Source organism: Octopus bimaculoides, chromosome 2, assembly GCF_046866305.1.
Source record: "Octopus bimaculoides isolate indiv1 chromosome 2, ASM4686630v1, whole genome shotgun sequence".
Lineage (NCBI taxonomy): Eukaryota > Metazoa > Mollusca > Cephalopoda > Octopoda > Octopodidae > Octopus > Octopus bimaculoides.
In genome coordinates this window covers 141,647,163-141,667,162 of record NC_142929.1, presented here as the reverse complement: position 1 = coordinate 141,667,162, position 20,000 = coordinate 141,647,163, and positions in this window count along the sequence as shown.

The window sequence follows — 20,000 nt, the reverse complement described above, 5'->3', positions numbered from 1 at the left end:
ATAAATAGTACAACAGGCACCGGTGCGACTGTGTGGTAAGAAGCCAGTTTCGCAACAACATCTTTCGAGGTTTAGTACCACTGCCTGTTACCTATGGGAAGTCTTCTAAAATAGCCTCGTGTAGACAAAATCCTTGTAAGTGGATTTGGTAGACAGAGACTGAAAGAAGCCCGCCGTATATATATATATATATATATATATATATATATATATATATATATATATATATATATATATATATATATATATATGTGTGTGTGTGTGTGTGTGTGTGTGTATGTGTGTGTATATATATATATATATATATATATGTATGTATGTATGTATGTATGTATGTATGTATGTATGTGTGTGTGTGTGTGTATATGCGTGTGTGTATACATCTATGTATGAGAGTGTGTATGTGTATTTGTGCCTGTGCTTCTTTTCCCAGGACCACTTGACAGCCGGTGTTGGTGTTTACGTCCCCGCAAGTTAGCGGTTCGGCAAAAGGGAGCGATAGAACAGGTACTTGGCTTAATATAAAGTTCGTGGGCAGTGGTGTCGATTTGTTCGTCGGAAACCTTCAATGCGGTGTCCATAATGGCCACAGTCAAGAAAGTGAAAGAAGTGAAAGATAAAATGTAAAAGATTACAACACACGAAAATAAAACATACAATTATCTTTCTAGAAAACTGTTTATTCAATTCTCATTTGTTTTTATGTTGATGTTGTATTTCACTTGAGTAGTTTGTATTGCAAGTAATCAAGAACTCTGAAACCACCTCAGGTTTGTTGTAACCTATTTTCGGTAGCCATTTCGTAGTGTCTCTGCCTAGCTTCAATAGATATATTTTGCTTGAGCTTATAAATTGATAATATGAATATTATAGCTTAGGACAAATACTTGCAGCATGATGATGTCCACTAAAAAGGCACAGATTGGTGTTCCAAATAAGCAATCTTATACCTATCACCATACACGTTCCATTGTTTCATTAGAAATACCAATATGATGTCGCAATTTCATATAGTTCAGAAATTGTTAAACGGTAAAAAGGTGCTGCTTTGATACCAGTCTCATATGGATAGAGAGAAATGGTTAATGATAATCGCTTATTTTTATCAGTTCAAATGTAAAGGCGGTGGGCCGACAGAAACGTTAGTACACTCGATGCAATACTTAGCGGTATTTCGCCCATTGCTACGTTCTGAGTCCATATTCCGCAGAGGTCGACGATCCCTTTCCTCCTTTCGGGGTCGATAAAGTAAGTACCAGCTGAACATTGGGGTCGATGTAATCATCATTACCTCCTCCAAACTGCCCTTGTGACAAAATTTGAAATAATTATTAATTCAAATGTATACATAACACTCAATGTTATGTTCAGTGAGCGAGATCTTAGCAATGTTCATGAGTTTGCTATTTCATATAAAAAATATCGACTTAGTCTGTTGAATGAACTTCATTCTATTTGAACTCATACTTCCTAGTTAAAAGTGTGTTGTAGTGATTATTGTTGAAGGATATAGAATATTTGTGTTTCCTTTACCTCTGCATGTAGGATTGTATCTATAACATATAAACGTAAAATGGTATAATTTTAAATATTGCGTTTGGAATACCTGTTCGTCCTCTGACACAGAATTCGCAGTGATGAAAATTAAAGAATCTTTCGAGGCATAATTGCAAACTGTTCCCATAGTATATACAAACTTTGTTCCTTCCAGTGCCACTGCGAGCGCTCTATCATTTGTATGATGTGGAAAATATTCCAACTTCATTGACCACTTGATGTTGGCATTAAGTTTAATATTTACCCAAGGCTTGGTCACCATACTATCAGTGTTCAAAAACAATCATGCTCGCCTCAACTCGAATACTAAGGCAGAATGATTTCACCTCAACTGCTCTCTTTAACATCATGCCAAGATAAGAAAGGAAGATAAAGCTTTAAGAATAAAACGCTTCCTGGAGAAGCGCCTTCAACTAATTCCAGCTAAACCATCTACACCCTGATCTATCTCTGGAAAAAAGAACTCTTATATCGAATGGGTTATAACCAAACACTGATTGTAACATGAAAAATTCTAAAATGCCGTTTCTAGTTGGTGGTATAAATTAGACATAGCCTAGGCAAATTGTGGGCCAATACTTTTCTAGGTAGATAATCATACAATCACACACACACACACACATATATATGTATGTATGCATGCATGAAAGTATGTGTATAAAAGGCAAATGACATGAGACGTGAACGTGTTTGTGGGTTTGAATGGATACGATTATGCAATATAATGTTATAATCACAAACTAATCCCTTGTTTATGTATATATATATATATATATATATATATATATATATATATATATATATATATATATATATATACATACATACATATATATATTGGTGGTACAAATATGTAACATTTATTCGGTTGCCATAATAAAACTCCGAGTTTCATATGCCGGGGCGGAAATCTGCTCTGCCATTTGCCTTCATAACTGACGAGATGCCGAAGCAGATTTCCGCCCCGACATCCAAAACTCGGAGTTTTACTATGCCAAGTAAATAATTGTGAATATTATATTGCAGATAAATTCCTCCATTTACATAATATCGAGGGCTCATTCATTCTTTTGTTTTCATACCATTACTATTATTATATACATATATATATATATATATATATATATATATATATATATATATATATATATATATATATATATATATATATATATCATCATAAATATAAGGGATTAGCAATTGAGTTGCTTCTCCAACATACTGAAAATTCAGAAATAGCAGTCAAAGAACTACTGATTCTAAACTACAAATTTTTCTCTAAAACGGATGGCGATATTTATGGCACACATAGAACAAAAAACCGGAGGGAAAAGCACAAACAATCCCTTATATTTATGATGATAAATGGTCTTACCGATAAAGGTTTTTTTCATACTGAACTACTTGGCAAAATTGTTAATTATTAATTCTATTATTAATTGACGATTCCATGCCCTCATTTCTTGTATATATATATATATATATATATATATATATATATATATATATATATATATATATATATATATATATATATATATATATATATATATATGTATGTATATATATATATTTATATATATATATATATATACATACACACACACACACACATATATATATATATATATATATATATATATATATATATATATATATATATAAACACATACATATACACATATACATATATATTAAATATATACATACATATATATTGAGTAAGATAATTTTACCTCCTAATGAGAGATATTAACAATTTTTGAAATATTTCAAAGTTTAAATTTCCGAACAAACTTATAGAAATACAACTAGTGGAATACTCAGGATCAAGCACACTGTTATCGAAGAATTACATTAGACGGCAATATACAAATATAGAAAATATCCGAAACTCATTGAAGGTTATCGATAAGCTGCTCTGGGGAAACATAAAGCCTTGAAATGTCTCTTCAATTGGTAAACCTTTGATGTGTAGGCAATAACATAGTTCTTCATATTTTTTTGCTTTTTAATCACAGGTGATGCCGCAGCTATTTTTAGCTTTGCTATCATAAGGGTAATATTCATTTCCTCAAAATATGAAGAAGGGTTGTAAGTGTGAAATTGAAATAAAACAGTTACAGGGGAAACGATGCATAGAGCTCGGTCGCTAACCACATTTAGGTGGAAAATATACTTCACGATGTCGTATGCCTGCTGTTTATATCTCACTCAGAGATGTTTTATTGCTTGTTTCCACTTGTTCGTGATCAGTGAGAATCACTTCCCATCGCCAACCGGTGGTTGTCATACGCTAATGACGGGTCAATACCCAGAAACTCGGTTCCTGCGTATCACGTCAGGCTGGAGACGAGGATGATGACTTCCCTTTGCAAATATTGATAGGGCTCAGATAGTGTGTCAATAGCAAGGTGGAAGAGATATCTTCCTGGGGGTACAAGCTACAGTAGCATCAGCCCTCAAGCGTTAGCCATATTTAGGTGGCAAATATACTTCACGATATATAAATATATATATATATATATATATATATATATATATATACGTAACATAATTACAAAGAATACAGGGACTGGTACACTGGTACATCTTCTCAGTTAACATGACCGATACATGTTTCTGTGAAACACTTGTTCTCCATTTTAACTAACTAGTTTTGCTGTATAATTAATTTATTTCTTTATTGCCCACAAGGGGCTAAAGACAGAGGGGAAAAAGGATAGGCAAATAGATTAAGTCGATTACATCGACTCCAGTGCGTAACTGGTACTTAATTTATAAGACGCCGACAGGATGAAAGACAAAGTCGACCTCGGCAGAATTTGAACAAATGGCGGACGAAATACTGCTAAGTATTTCGCCCGGCGTACTAACGTTTCTGCCAGCTCGCCACGATACTGTATATTTAACTTTAAATTAAAAGAAAAAGTTGAAGATATACCAGTCGCTGTATTATTTGCATGTTTATATATATATATATATATATATATATATATATATATATACTCAGTTTTTACTACAGACGTTGAGATATGTCCTTGAATAAGTATCATTATATTATAGCGTACGACGACTGTAATATTTACAATTTTACAACCCTCACAATCAAATTTCCGTTTTGCGTATCTACAATCTTGTTTTCATGTATATACACTATTTTAATCAGATGAGTGATATTTAAGTGTGTTCCACATTAGTTTTGATTCTATTTATTATTTAAAGTTACCTTTGGATTTCCGAATGGTTATTTGCAATATATTATGCCGGTCACTCATACATATTTGATGCCCAAAATTGCGTTTTTGACATAAATTTCTTCGGTTTAGTGTTGTTGATTTACAGAAAAGAGATTTAAGATATCATGCGGTTATGAACTACATGTATTTATTAATAATCCTATTTGTGGAGTTTCAAATTGTACGCAGCTGGAGTAGCAAAACGCATTTTGAACATATTTATAGTAAATGTCACAAATGTGATATATTCCCATATATTTTTCAGCGGCACCTGAAAAATATCTATTTATACGCATATAGTATACTTTATATTCTATTGAGACATTTTGGTTTGATAATATGATTCCCAATAAAGAAAAAGTTGGGTGTATGCGTGTGTCTGATTGTGTGTGTAAATGTTTTACCTCACCATAAGCTTTTGATCGCACAAAAATTTTTTTAAAAAGGCGAGAAAATAATCTGCAATGGCGCTTCTATAGCATCATTTCATTAACTAAGAAAATTGAAAAAGTTCAATGTGAACAATTAAATGATTCTTTATATGCTGAATCCTAATGTTTTAAAAGCAGAGATTTTGAAAGAAGCGACGAGAGTCATAAATCTGTTGTTTTGAATTTTACAGGCGTCTTAAAATGTACATGAGCTTAAACGAACAACGTTTTATTGTTTTGTAATTAATTTATAGTCGAAAGTATATATCTTATAGAATTAGTAGTGCCATACTTTCGGTTTTCATTATGCAATTGTCATTTGGTTCATGACCTCTTGTGTGTTTATAACAATATGAACATTCTCACAGCACAGTTACATTATGTTGTCCCAATTTAGCAAAATGAATGGTTTGGAGTGCAGTTTTTCATCACGTTTGTATGAAATTTTCATCTGTAGTAAGGACAACATAGAGCAAAATATATTTAGTTTACTTCAGCTTCATATCTTCTGGAAATCCTTCCCAGATTAACTTTGCGTTCATTGACATTATGCAGACTAATAAAATTGAATACATACCCATATAAGTAGGAAACGGGATTGGCTATATAACATATTTCAATACCTGGTCAATCTAGACATGTAAACAGAACGATGCAACGGCAGATATCTTGTTGTAGTAATATTGTAATTCCTTGTTTAATTTGCAACGAGAGCCAACTGATATACATTTAACAGATTAATAACATACGCTCAGGAAATGTATTTGTGCAGATTGAATTTGGCGTAGTTAACAGAAAAATCAATATTTTCACTAGTCTTCATTTTCTCTAACCTAAAGAAATCTCTAGCAGCATGTGCACGTAAATGCTAAGAAAATTATTCTTCGTATTTATAATTTTTACTTGTTTGATAAGTGACTTGATCAGAGACAGTGATTGTATGTTGCGTTTCAAAGAAACGCAATGTCTATGAACACCTATTCAAACATTTAAGAACACTGAACAGTTATCGCATTCTCTTTTCGTTTGCGTCAGTAAGTACTGTCTTTTATGAATATGTTTCTTCGTAGTTCAACAACCTGTTAATCAACAGTTTTACCGCCTCCATGTGTAATATTAGGCACCTGTTTAAAAATATAGTAACAAATGTAATGGGTATTTTAAACCATTTGTTGAGCATTTAAAATATGCTAAACTTTGTTCATTGATTAATGTAATTAGTGAGTCATTTTCCTTTAAAAAAAGCGGAATATGACTTCTCACACATGAAACTTTATTTCTTCCTGTATAAAATGTGCGTGAAGGCGCGAGGCTTAGTGGTTAGGGTGTCAGCATCATGATCGTAAGATTGTGGTTTCGATTCCTGGGCCGGTCGACGCGTTGTGTTTTTGAGGAAAACACTTCATTTCACGTTGCTCCAGTCCACTCAGCTGGCAAAATGAGTAACGCTGCGATGGACTGGCGTCCCGTCCAGCTGAAGAACACATACGCCATTGAAACCAGGGAACTGGGCCCATGAGCCTTGCTAGGCTTTAAAAGGGCGCATTTATTATTTCATTTTATAAAACATGTAGTATTATACGCTTGATGCGTATGGTTTCATTTTACCTGGTGTTGCTGAAGACGGTGTCTCGTGTTCTCGTCTGAGGATGTTAAAATTCATTGTCTTATTTCTGAAAATTGATATACGTGAGTTGATGAGTGAAACACCCATATATGTTTTGAGGGAATCATAGGATTTTCATCAGTGCTTAATATTTTACTCCATTTAACGAGACAAACAAAGCAGAATTTGCGACATGTTTGTACATAAGAATTGTGATACCACCAAAATTATCTATATATATTACACAGTTCCCTGTTGGGTGTTAAGCACAATAAAGACTATTCTGGTCGAATAAGATATTAAAAAATTACTACTTTAAATAGTTTAAACTAATTTGAGTCGTAATTTTTGCTCGTAAATGGAAGATCTGAGTAATTAACATCGCTGATACTGCACTAAATATATGTGTTTCGTTTCTTCAGGTGAATTAGCTGCTGGAAGGAAAATTTTTGATGCCGTGAGGAGATCGACCGACACTGAAAAGTCCTATTGTTTACCATTCGATAAATGTGTTTGCATATTGTTAGTATTTCATAAAGAAATATTCACAAATTGTCTGTGTATAACAGAATTCGATCGACTAAGCAACATCGTAGAGCAAGTAATATCTATGATTATTTCCCAGCTGAGAATTCTATAACAGGATCTTTATCAAGATGTGTGAACTTATCTAGCATTCTAGAAGCTGAAATACGGCGCTATCTAAATATACAAACTCTACGCGACAATAATTAAAAGCAATTTAAGAAGTGGAATAAATACAGCTACAAAACTCAACTCTTTTATATCAGGTAATTTCACTCATTTGATACTAAATATTTCCATAGGATGTTCATATCAAACGGTACATGGACTGCAAAAGAAAATTGTAGAGTTGAGCAAATTACGCTAGAGAAATTCCTTTAATCCGTTCCTATAATTCAACGTCGCGTATTTACATAGATCAACGAACCACACTTCGTGATCTAAGAATGTAAATACTTATTCTGTGCTGTATGACTGAGTCAAGCGTCACCCTGTTTAACTTCAAAATCGAGATAGTTCTTCCAAACATTTAGCGTAGATCTCTAATTAAAAATAACTTTTTTTGTTATTCTCACAATACTTGAAAGTAGTTCTTCATCTGAATAAACATGAAACATTTGAAAGTATTCAAGATTTTCATGTAAGTGTAAATTAAATGTCTGTAATGTTTTCAATAATCTACTTGAAAGGTATTATAAGTAAAGAGAGATAAAACTATCTTCAGGGCGGCTGTAAAATACAGGAAGCTCTATCTATTTAGATTTGTTCTGAAGTTTAAGCAGAACTGCCATAATTGTTAAGTATACTAGTAGAAAAATGTATTCAATACAGGTTTTATCTTTTGCCATTTTATAAAGAAATATATGAGAGAAATTGAGTGGTAATGTAATATATATATGTGTGTGGGTGTGTGTGTGTGTGTACATATATTAATGTGAATTTGGTGGGGTATATCGTTCGAGTAGATACCGTAGTAGCTCTCAGTCACGTTTCAGGTTACGACTGTTGGCATGGAGGCATGGATTACTATTCAAAGACTGTGACGATTAGGAGTTGTCACTCACGCTGTAATTTCCTCCGATGGGTACATCCACGTTCGCTTCACTGAATAGTAATATTATTCGGAGTGTATATTAGCAATAGTTATAATGATAAAGAATATTGAGACTGGTACATCCTGATAATTGCATTTCCTTTTATTTTACAACGTCATACAGCATATGTTTATGGTTATGAGTCTTACACGTGTTTCCAATGCGTAGGTTATGGGCACTTGCATATCCAACCGGATATAATTTTCTGTTTAGGGTCATTCAAATAGCTTCACTCCAAGCGAGCTGAATTAAATTTGTTGTTTGTTGGTCAGTGATCAGTGGGGAATTGAGGAGAAGTTGTTTTGAATCAGAAATCTGATCTGTTTGTAATCTTGTGCGGTTGATCTCGTTCTCACACAAGTCGCTGGCCGAAATCAGGATTCTATCTAATTAACTCAAAGATAATTTTACTGCGCTAATAGCCAAGGTATCACCGGTGATATACCAATCGTGACCTAAGACTGATAGTCCGTAATCCGGGCGACATGTAGACTAGGCAGGACCGGTGAATGTCGCGTACTACTTGATCATTGTTGATAGATTTACCAAGTAGCTGGACGTATGTAGGTAAATCAACCAGCCTCGAAGGTAAAAATAAAGTTCCTACACAACCCTTTTGCTCTATACGGTGTTCCGGGGACCATACTATCGGATAATGGAACACAATTTACAAGATCCTTCAAAATTTCCTGCAAAATGCATGCAATCAACCACATTTTTACCCCGCCCTAACACCCGAGATCAAATGAGCAAGCAGAACTATTCGTTGAGACATTTAAGCCGGCACTGAATGAACATGGGACTAGTTAGGAAATGAGTAAGCGCTAATTCAGTTCTTATGGGTGTATAGAATAACGCTCAAATCGAATACCAGTTCAGGTAAATCACCTGGAGAGCTAATGTTCGGAAGATAAAATGTATCTTCGATAAATTGCTGCCAAAGAAAAAAACTTCAGGGGAAATACAAAGAATTCAATAAGACATTTTGATGTGGGAGGCAAAGTCAATTTCAAAGTATATAAGAACGGTAAAGGAGGTTGGGAAGACGGTATAGTGACTAAAAGAATTGCAAACATGATGTATTTAATAAAAGTCTAACGATGCGATCATAAACCACTTCTAAATCAATGAAGAAATAGACATATGGGAAAAAGGAAGGGAATTCCAGTGGAAGTGATATACGACCTGTTTGATGTGTCAGCGCCAAAAGAGTTTAAACCTAGATGGAGCAGTAATACAAATCGTACAGAGACTGAACATTTCGATATAATTCCTAAGTGAAAACGGTATTGACTCCGTAGGGAAACAAAATCTCTCTCTCAAAAAAAAGAGTTTCTGGAAACAAAAAATAATAAAAATGAATTAAAATAAATTTCGTTTCTTACGGAAGTCGAAATCTCAAAAGGGGAGATGTTGTGGCGAAAGTCACGACACCGCCTGCGAGAATATTCTAACCTAACAACTATAAAGTGTAACGGTCTTACTGAGATGACGGAGAGAAGGCATTAATCACAGGAAGTCGTAAGGTGTCGTTTTGGTAGTTTGTCGGAATATCGTTTGCTTGTTCGATTATATTTCGTGGAGAGTTTACCGGATTCTTACGTTGTTGTTACCCTGCTTCGTTTTATATTTTATTTGTACTACACGGTTATAGTGCAGATTAGTATGGTCATAACATTTGGCGATAGAACAATATATATGTGCGTATGCGCGGGTATGTGCGTATATGTGTGCATATATGTACATATATAAGTGTATATTTATATATACATGCATACACACATGGCCATGCGCGGGCTCATACACACGCACACACACACACATACACACACAGACACACACACACACACACACACACGCACACACACATATATATATATATATATATATATATATATATATATATATATATACATAATTAAGGGATCAGCAACAGTTGCTTCACCACATATATATATAATTACTAGTGCCAATCTCAAAATACATTCTTAATATACAAATTCACACGAATGTTTTCTTCGAACGCCGAATACCGCGGTACTTGCCCTGAGACGTCATCTCATAACAACGCATGGTGCATAACAGCACACGTACAGGTATCACTTGAAGATGTGAATCGCCTGTTAAGTAACCCAGAACTGTCTGATCACATGATTTCAGCGTACTGAGTGTCTTCAGCAGCAGTAGGTGCCCCCTCTTCGCATACCAGTGAAATCTCACTGCTCATAATATATAAAATGATTGTGGATTTTCCTGCACTGGACTCGTAGAGAGCGGGCAGGTTTGTGAACAGATAATTTTTAATGACAGAAGCAGTGTTAACACTAAATAGTAAACTTTATATCCAACGCAACGTTAGGACGTCGAGTATGCATGTGTGTGCATAACGAGATTACCTGGATATATGATTGATGCAGGGACAACCCCAACCTCATCGCGCATGCTATTCAGTTCCGATAGGTATTCTCGCCTACGTATATCCGACGTCCGTCACTAACTCCATATTTGAACGCAGGCCGTGAAACGTCGGTAGGGGAATATCTGTAAGTCCTGCTTCTATAACATTCCCCACCTCAATGAGAATACAATTTACAGCGAAGGACTCGACATCCTACTGGCCCATTAAGGTCTGTTTAAACACTTATGAACGAGGTGGCCACTTGCAGAACAGCAGCCCTCTACACTGGCCGATTATCCCATTCGCAACACTAAGATGATCAGTGTACCAGACACGATGCACCAAATGCAACAGCTATTACATCGGTAGCACATTACGGCCACTCCACGTATGAATGAAGGAACACCTCAATACCAACGCGTCAATCTTTCTCGAATACCTGACTAGATGTGGTAACACCACCAAACAAATGGACGCCCCCGTTAGAAAAGTTAGTGAAATATAATAAGAGCACTGAAGTAAATATGCATGAAATTATGATTCTCACCGTCTAAAACTAGACACAACTTTTCAAACTTGTGTAATTCTATGATAAACATTTCGCCAAAGTTCTTTTATAAAGCAAAGGCATTTAAAACTAAAATTTCTATTAGCATTTTAATTATGTTTTGGATAATATGCAGTTATTGTGCGAGATACGTAAGAAGATAATTGTTGTGAAACTAATGAATAGAAACAGCTTACTGAAACTGGAAATACTACGAAGATTTTTATCAAAACGACATCCGCTTCATCTGCAAATTTCCTTGTGTGGGTGTGTATGTATAGTTGAGTGTGTTTAGTGTGTGTGTATGTGTATGTGTGTATGCGTGTGTGTGTGTGTGTGCTGTCACGCGTGTACGTGTTTAATTCATTGTGTTTGAAACGAGGGAAATTGTGGAAGGTATAAAAATACAACGTTCAATGGACAGGCAGAAATACATGTTTATTGAAGCAACGGAATTTCGAACCTCGAAGATTACACTATTTGTGTCAGCATTGCAAACACTCACAGACACGTTGACACACCAAGACACACACATGCTATGACTGACGTTTTCAAATTTCGATTATTTTCGTCGTTAGTTCGGGTGTCTTAGGGTTTTTGTTTATTTGCCCGATTTCACCTCTGTGTTTAAGTGAAAACTTGTGGTTTGGTCATTTTTCATGGCCATGCTATCAGGTCGCTGCTGCCTATTAACACCTTTAATTATTAACCGATCATTTTTACCCTCATCAGATTTTGTTTACGCATCCTAAACCACTAATATCATTTTGAACAATATTATCCTCATATATATATATATATATATATGTGTGTGTGTGTGTGTGTGTGTGTGTGTGTGTGTGTGTGTGTGTGTGTGTGTGTGTGTGTGTGTGTGCGTATGTGTGTGTGTGCGTGCGTGTGTGTGTGTGTGTGTGTGTGTGTGTGTGTGTGTGTGTATGTTTGCATGTATATATAAATATATGTATGCATTTACGTATGTATGAATATATAATTAGAATTCAGGACCCGCATACTGATGGGGAACTCGTCTATTTAAGGAAACGAGGTTTCATTTCGATCGTGACATTTTTGTTTCTTGTGTTAGAGAGTCAACATGGACGCTCCGTTTACTCTGTGCACCAAGGTGGTATAGAGATCAGTAGCCCCCATCTCTTTCACTGATTGGTTATAAGAGTCTGATAGACATTGCAGGGTTTCAATACACCATTGGCATACCACCTAGGTGTATGAACGAAGAGATTGAATATTTTAAATTGGTGAGACAGTCGTGAAGTACCAGGAGGGAGTGCAAAAGGCCGACCAGCCCCGAACACTGCGAGATTTGGTTCTAGTGAACCGACGAGTGTCCATTTGCAAATTAGTAGATGTTCTCCATACGAAATCTTCCAGGACAAGGTTCGAAAAACACTTTGTTTCAACCACTCCATACACAGGCACACGAACATACAGACAAATTCACTCACACACAAATACACTCACACGCACACACGAACGCATTCACACACACACGTACATAGACACACGCATAGAAACGCACATATATTTACACTTATATTAAAACCATCTTGTTTTGCAGATGATAAAATTATCAATATTATGATATAAACATACGTCATCAAAACATTTGTTTCAACTTACATTAGCACTTCTATTTTAGGCAAAAGAATAAAGTATCAGCAGGTAGCTGAGTCTCTTTTTTATGGCTGTTTGACACAATCTACTTTATGAGACAAAACATAAAACCCACGCTGCTATAGACGTAAGTCTTTAATTTTAGTTTGTAACCTCTGTCCTTAAAATGTAAAACGAAATAAGCCGAATTGGCAACATATATGTTTTGTAGATAAACTCGTAAAATATCATTTATAATTAATTTCCAGGAATTTCTGTTTTATGTTTGGTAAGCAAGGATAACCACATATGATAAAAAAGGAAAGAAAACACAATTAATTTCTTTTTGATTGTAACACTATATCAGTAGATGAATAAATAATGCATAAACAATCTGAATTACACCACATATAACGTTAATCTCTGTAGATATCCCATTATATCGTTGTACAGAATATATAATTTGCTTTATTCCTTCTTTCTCCGTTGATATTACGATACTTTAACGTATTGTAAATAATAATAAAGATGAAGGTGATGATGATGATGATGATGATGATGATGATGATGATGATGATGATGATGATGATGATGATTATGATGATGATGACGATGATGATGATGATTATGATGATGATGATGATGATGGTGGTGGTGGTGGTGGTGGTAATAATAATAATAATAATAATAATAATAATAATAATAAAAATAATAATAATAATAATAGATGGATCAATATCAACAGATAACAACGTATCTCTATAAACGAAATGGAGAAGCACTGAAAATACGAAGATCTGTAAATAGCGATAACCTTAATGTGGAGCTTATAAACAGAGATATTCCCCTATAACATTCAGACAAATACATAATCAAAACACCAGGGCTTACGAATGTATATAACATACACAACATAGCCTTACAGGGCACCACGCACAACCTACGTAAAGCGTTTTCAATACAGTGAATCTAGGAACAGAACAACAAACAACAGCATATACACAAGGCACATAGAGCTACATTCGGTAGTGCAGTGAAAGCACGTAAAAAGAAAAAAAAATAATAATAATACTCTGGGACATGCCAATACACACAGATAGAGAAATTAAGGTCAATAGGCCAAATATAGTTGCGGGAGATAATTAAGAAAAAATGCTTCCTAATTGATGTATCAATACCAGCAGATGACAACTTTTCTTTAAAAGAAATGGAGAAACTGGAAATAGAGGTAACTCGAATGTGGAATCTAAAAACAGAAACAATTTCTATCATAGTAGGTGCCTTATGTATAATAAAAAGATATTCAGACAAATACATAACAGAAACACCAGGACTTACAAATATATATAACATACAGAAAATTGCACTACTGGGCACAGCACACATCCTACGCAAAACACTTTTAATACAGTAACCATAAGAGCATCACAGCAAACTACAGCAGTGAAAGCACGTTATACAAATAAAATTACTGAACCATAATAATAATTATAACCGGAAACGGAGGCTATAATCTGTGCTGCACAAGTGCAAGTACTAAGAACCAATTATATCAAATATAGATAGACAACACTTCAAAAAGTGACACGTATTTTTACTGTAAATAATTACAAAAGTTATATTAATTGGTAGTCTCTATCAATAGAATGTTTAAAATCCATGACCGAATAGTGCCTTAAAATATTCGCTTTTCTTTGATGTTGGTCGTTTCTATGTAAAATCTTTGAAGGATCAATTGATATATCTGTTGTTCTCTAATGAAAGAACTATTTACGTCATCTGCTGTTTGAGGGCGAAAAGGGAATGTTTCAACATACTCATTTTCTGCACTCCTTTTCCGTCTAGCTTTGACACCATTAATAGGCATCCTTAAAAGAACCGGATGTGGATAGAACGGCTACTGTGGTAACTCTTGTACTTGAATAATCTCAAATTGTATGCTGTAAATGGTAAACAACTGGAAACATTTCTACAGACACTACACGGGCTTATCAAAAGAGAATCAATATCAGATTCTCCTTAAAACAATGTGCCTAAGCAACGTTGAAGAGGGGAAAGCTATTTAGGAACGTCAGTATCATATTATGATAGATAAAGAAACTGAAAGAAATATATATAGCTAGACTAAACTCTGACATAAGAATACCTGCGAATCAATCAAGTAGATAGTGATCAGCACGCGCTAATGAAATAAAAATACGGAAGAAATATTAGAGATGAATTAGGTTAATACCGAAAACAGAGTTAAAACGAGAAATAAGATAATTGACATCAAAAAACTGTAGCTCTCCTAGTTATGAGTTACAAATATAATGTAGTGAACTGGACACCAAATAAACAAAACCTAGACAGAACAAAAAAAAAAAAAGAAAGAAATGATTGAATTTAGAATGCAGTACCCAAAATCTGACATACGAAAGTTTATTTATACAGCAAATATAAAGTGGGAAAGGCTTAATGCAACTAAAAAACACTACCTATTACGCACTGTTCGACTATAGAAATATTTGGTTTATATACAAGGAAAACTGATACAGATAGCTAAATGTGTGAGTAAAACAAAATCTACTTCAAGAATGCCGAAAAAATACAAAGCAAACGTCATAATATCTAACAGTTAAGAACAGCTAAAAGCGGCAAAACCTGCAATGTAGCTAAAATCCAAGCCAAAACGAAATTATGAAATGACATGGTAAAACGATGATAAAAATGTTCATGCAGGACAAATAGGATAAGCATAACAGAAATAAAGCATGAACAGTTGAATTGCAACACTGTTTGAGAAGCTTGTTACTCAATGTGGAGAGTGAAGGCCAAAATAATCAGCAAAGTATTATATAGCAGAGAAGGACACAGTATAGGCTGTTAGTAGCAAGTCTGCAACTCATGCAACACTCCAAGAGTTTCGGCAAACTTGCTTTTAAAGAATTAAAATAACAATCGTAAAGATAACTATAATAATAACAACCCTTTCTACTATTAAAAGCAAAAAATCTTGGGGCAGGGGACAGTCGATCACATCGATTCCAGTACGCAACTGGTACTTAATTCATCGACTCCAAAAGGATGAAAAGCAAAGACGACCTCATCGGAAATTGAACTCAGAACGTAGTGGAAGACAAAATACTGCTAAGCATTTCGCCCGGCGTTCTACCGATTGTGCCGTCTCGCCGCCATAGTAGTAATGATGATAATAAGAATATTAATGTCCAGCATTGTTTTTTCACGGGAATGCCTATGTTGGTGGTATTCTTTTCTACTCTAGGCACAAGGGCCAATTTTTTTTTTGGGGGGGGGGGGGGGCAGTCGATTAGATCGAACCAGTGCGCAACTGGTACTTAATTTATCGACCCCCGAAAGAATGAAAGGCAAGTTGACCTCGCTGGAATTTCATCTCAGAACGTAAAGACGGACGAAATACCGCCAACCATTTCGCCCGTCGTGCTAACGCTTCTGCCAGCTCGTCATCCAATCGTGTGCAGCATCGGTCATATTATCTATAATGTGTTTCTTTCCGCCGAAAACATTGAGAAACGTGTTTGTTACCATTTTATTTCATTAACTTCACTGGCTAAATTCACATACAATTCTTCAATCACCCGCCTATACTTATCCTACTTTTGCTGACTGTTGCACTAGTTTTGCACGGTATAGTAAGTGAATAACTTACGTTTGAAATACTTGAGATATTTGTTACAGAGTATATACTTCGATAAACAATCAGTGTCTGTCAGTTAATGCTTTTCTGCTGAAATTCACATGGGTTATGTTTGCACAGAATCCGCAAGGTAGAAATTAAATTCTATATTGTTCGCTACACCGCTTTCTACCCAACACCTTTGTCAAATACTCAAAATGCAAAGGAGAACCACCATCTAGTCCGAGAGCACGCACTTTCTCTGTTATGCCATGCATTGAATTTTATCTTATTACTTATAACCGCGTTTACGCAGATCCAGCAAATTATCTTAATACTCTCGACACGAATAAAATAGACTAGCTTTGAAATTGTCTTGGTATGTGCCTTAGAATTATTTGAGAGGTGTTATCGGTTTCACTCATCGGAAGCAATGTCTCTACCACCCATGTCTGTGGATAGAGGCATCACCGGTTCATTCAGTCTAATATTTACTCTCGTAAATATATTCATATATATATATTAAAAAAGAATATTTTGCAATTGAAAACATTTTGTTTGCTTGATTTTAATTTTTACCGAACAATCCTATCTTAGTTCTTGGGTTATCTACAACATGCAGGGATTCCGGGTTCAGATCGGAAGTTCATTTCGTCCATATCTTCCTCACATATGTACTTGATAATGAACAACTGTTCGTTACAAATTCCACACGGTCGTATTTCAAAATTTCATTTCGTACATGTCACAAATGACAGAGACCCTGAAATCCTTTGGTTATATTCTGGATACTCACCATCTCAAATTGTATTGTGCTTCGAAGAAAAATTCCAGCAGTTTTCAAACATTATCTTTCTGGCCAGAGATATATTGGCCTCGAAATTCCGAAATGTAAAGGGTAAATGTCTCAGAATTCAAGGATCTATTGTAATACAGAAGTACACCCACACTGTACTAAATAGTTTTACTATTTCATTAAATTCGAGATCCTTTAACAGCTCACAATTTTAGCTAAGGTATTTATATATGGATGCTCATGATAGTTTCATTTAATATGGCAATTATTCCATTATATGCCACAAAGATTTATTAATGCACGCCCTGCTACCTTGCACATTGAGTATGATTAACTGCTTATATATATATTATGTGTATTTAGATACAGGATTCTCTGTGTGAATCAATATTGACAGTATTATATTTCTGTATATTTTTGTAATATAATTTGAAGGCAATTCTAGAGGAGTTTCCGATATATTTGCCTCAGTAATTTCTCTTAACAGTGTAATGACAAATTAGCAGTGGTCTTACGAAAGCTTTTGGTATTATACAATGCTTTGAAACCTAAACGTTACCCTGACAGCAGATGTGGACATCGATATCAGATGATATTTTATATTTAGATAGGCCTTCTTTCCAGAACGGCTATTTGCTGTGTGTATCAAGCGAGCTCTCTTCAAATACGCGCTTCATTAATCCAGATAATGGAAGGACTAATGATACCTGTAAGCGAACAATCACATCATCTTTCCAATCCAATTAGTCGTACCGTGCTTGCTTTATCCGCAAACAAGTTATACGTCTTATCAAAATATATATGACGCCTCTGCATGCTAGCTGCAGTCTGATATATTTTGTTTTCAATCTGACGACGTAGGGAAGGAAATCACTTGACATCACGATACTTACTGATTAGACGTGAGTATGATTTCAAAGATCACAATCTTCCAGTCTGATTTGTTTAATCTCTGTAATATAATCTTTTCTACTCAAGGCCGAAAGCCCGAAATTTCGGGGGAGTTAGCTAGTCGATTAAATCAACACAAGTACGCAAATGTTATTTAATTTATCGACCCCGAAAGGATGAAAAGCAAAGTCGACCTTGGCGGAATTTGAACTCAGAACGTAAATACAGACGAAATACCGCTAAGCGTTTAGCTGGGCGTACGAACGATTCTGCCAGCTCACCGTCTTAATCTCTGTAACATAATTTTTTCTACTCCAGGTACAAAGCCCGAAATTTTTAAGGAGGGGACCAGTCCATTAGATCGAGCCCAGTACGCAACTGATATTTAATTTATCGACCCTGAAAGATGAAAGGCAAAGTCGACCTCGGCACAATTTCAACTCAGAACCTAAAGACAGACGAAATACTTCTAGGAATTTCGCCCGACGTGCTAACGTTTCTTATTTCTTTATTTCTCACAAGGGGCTAAACATAGAGGGGACAAACAAAGACAGACAAAAGGATTAAGTCGATTACAACGACCCCTGTGCGTAATTGGCCCTTAATTTATCGAACTCGAAAGGATGAGAAGTAAAGTCGACCTCGACAGAATTTGAACTCAGAACGTAACGGCGTACGAAATACCGCTAAGCATTTCGGCCGGTGTGCTAACGTTTCTGCCTGCTCACCGCCTTAATCGCTGTAATATAATGCAATAACAATGTCCCCAAGTGTATTTGCTGTAGCTTAGCATCCAATTGTACTTGAAACATCCAATGCAGAGGTTCTAATCAAACACATCAGGGAAACGTACATGGGGGGAAATTATTGAAAGTTTTCCTGTCATGAGTGTGTGTGTGTGTTTATGTGTATTTGTTTCTGTCAGTGAGTATATATTTTCATAGACTTCTTTTAGTGGGAAGTACACATGTTAAACAGACATATTTTACTTGGATATGATCGTGGATTAACTGTGACTCGTGCTTATTATGTAAGAAGCTGAGTATTTCAATGTACATACACACATTGTGTAAACTATAATCAGAATTAAAGATTTTGTAAATACGTTTGGCCTTTGTCTTACAAGTAAAATATGTCCAGCGGGTTTCTATAATGTTTCCGTGTACTAATTTCATTCATAAGAATTTGGTCACCTTTGACCAAATTACTGCAAGGCAATCTTTTTGACATTAGTCCATACTGCCTGTATTCTATTATCTATAATAAAGTTTCTTATATGCTCTTTAATTCTCTTCGGTTCGTACATAATTATTGCAGCTTTTTTTCAACAAATTTTATTCAACAATTGTATTCAACATGTAACAGAAACATCTTTAGATGATTATTCCGGAGTATATTCCCCATCTGCTTCAATCACTGCTTCCCATTTGCTTGGCATACGGACAGACTGTCATTTAAAGATGTTTTTGCTGAATACAATTTGTTGAAAAAAACGCCACAATAATTATACACCAACCCAATATTATTAATGAATAACACTATTCGCTGAGATTTGCTAGATAATTAAATAAGCTACTCTTCCTTTTCTTGTATATATCGTCAACAGAGTATGTATATAATCGAAAGTTTGTATAAGCATATTATAAAAATGATTCTCTTTTAAAGTTC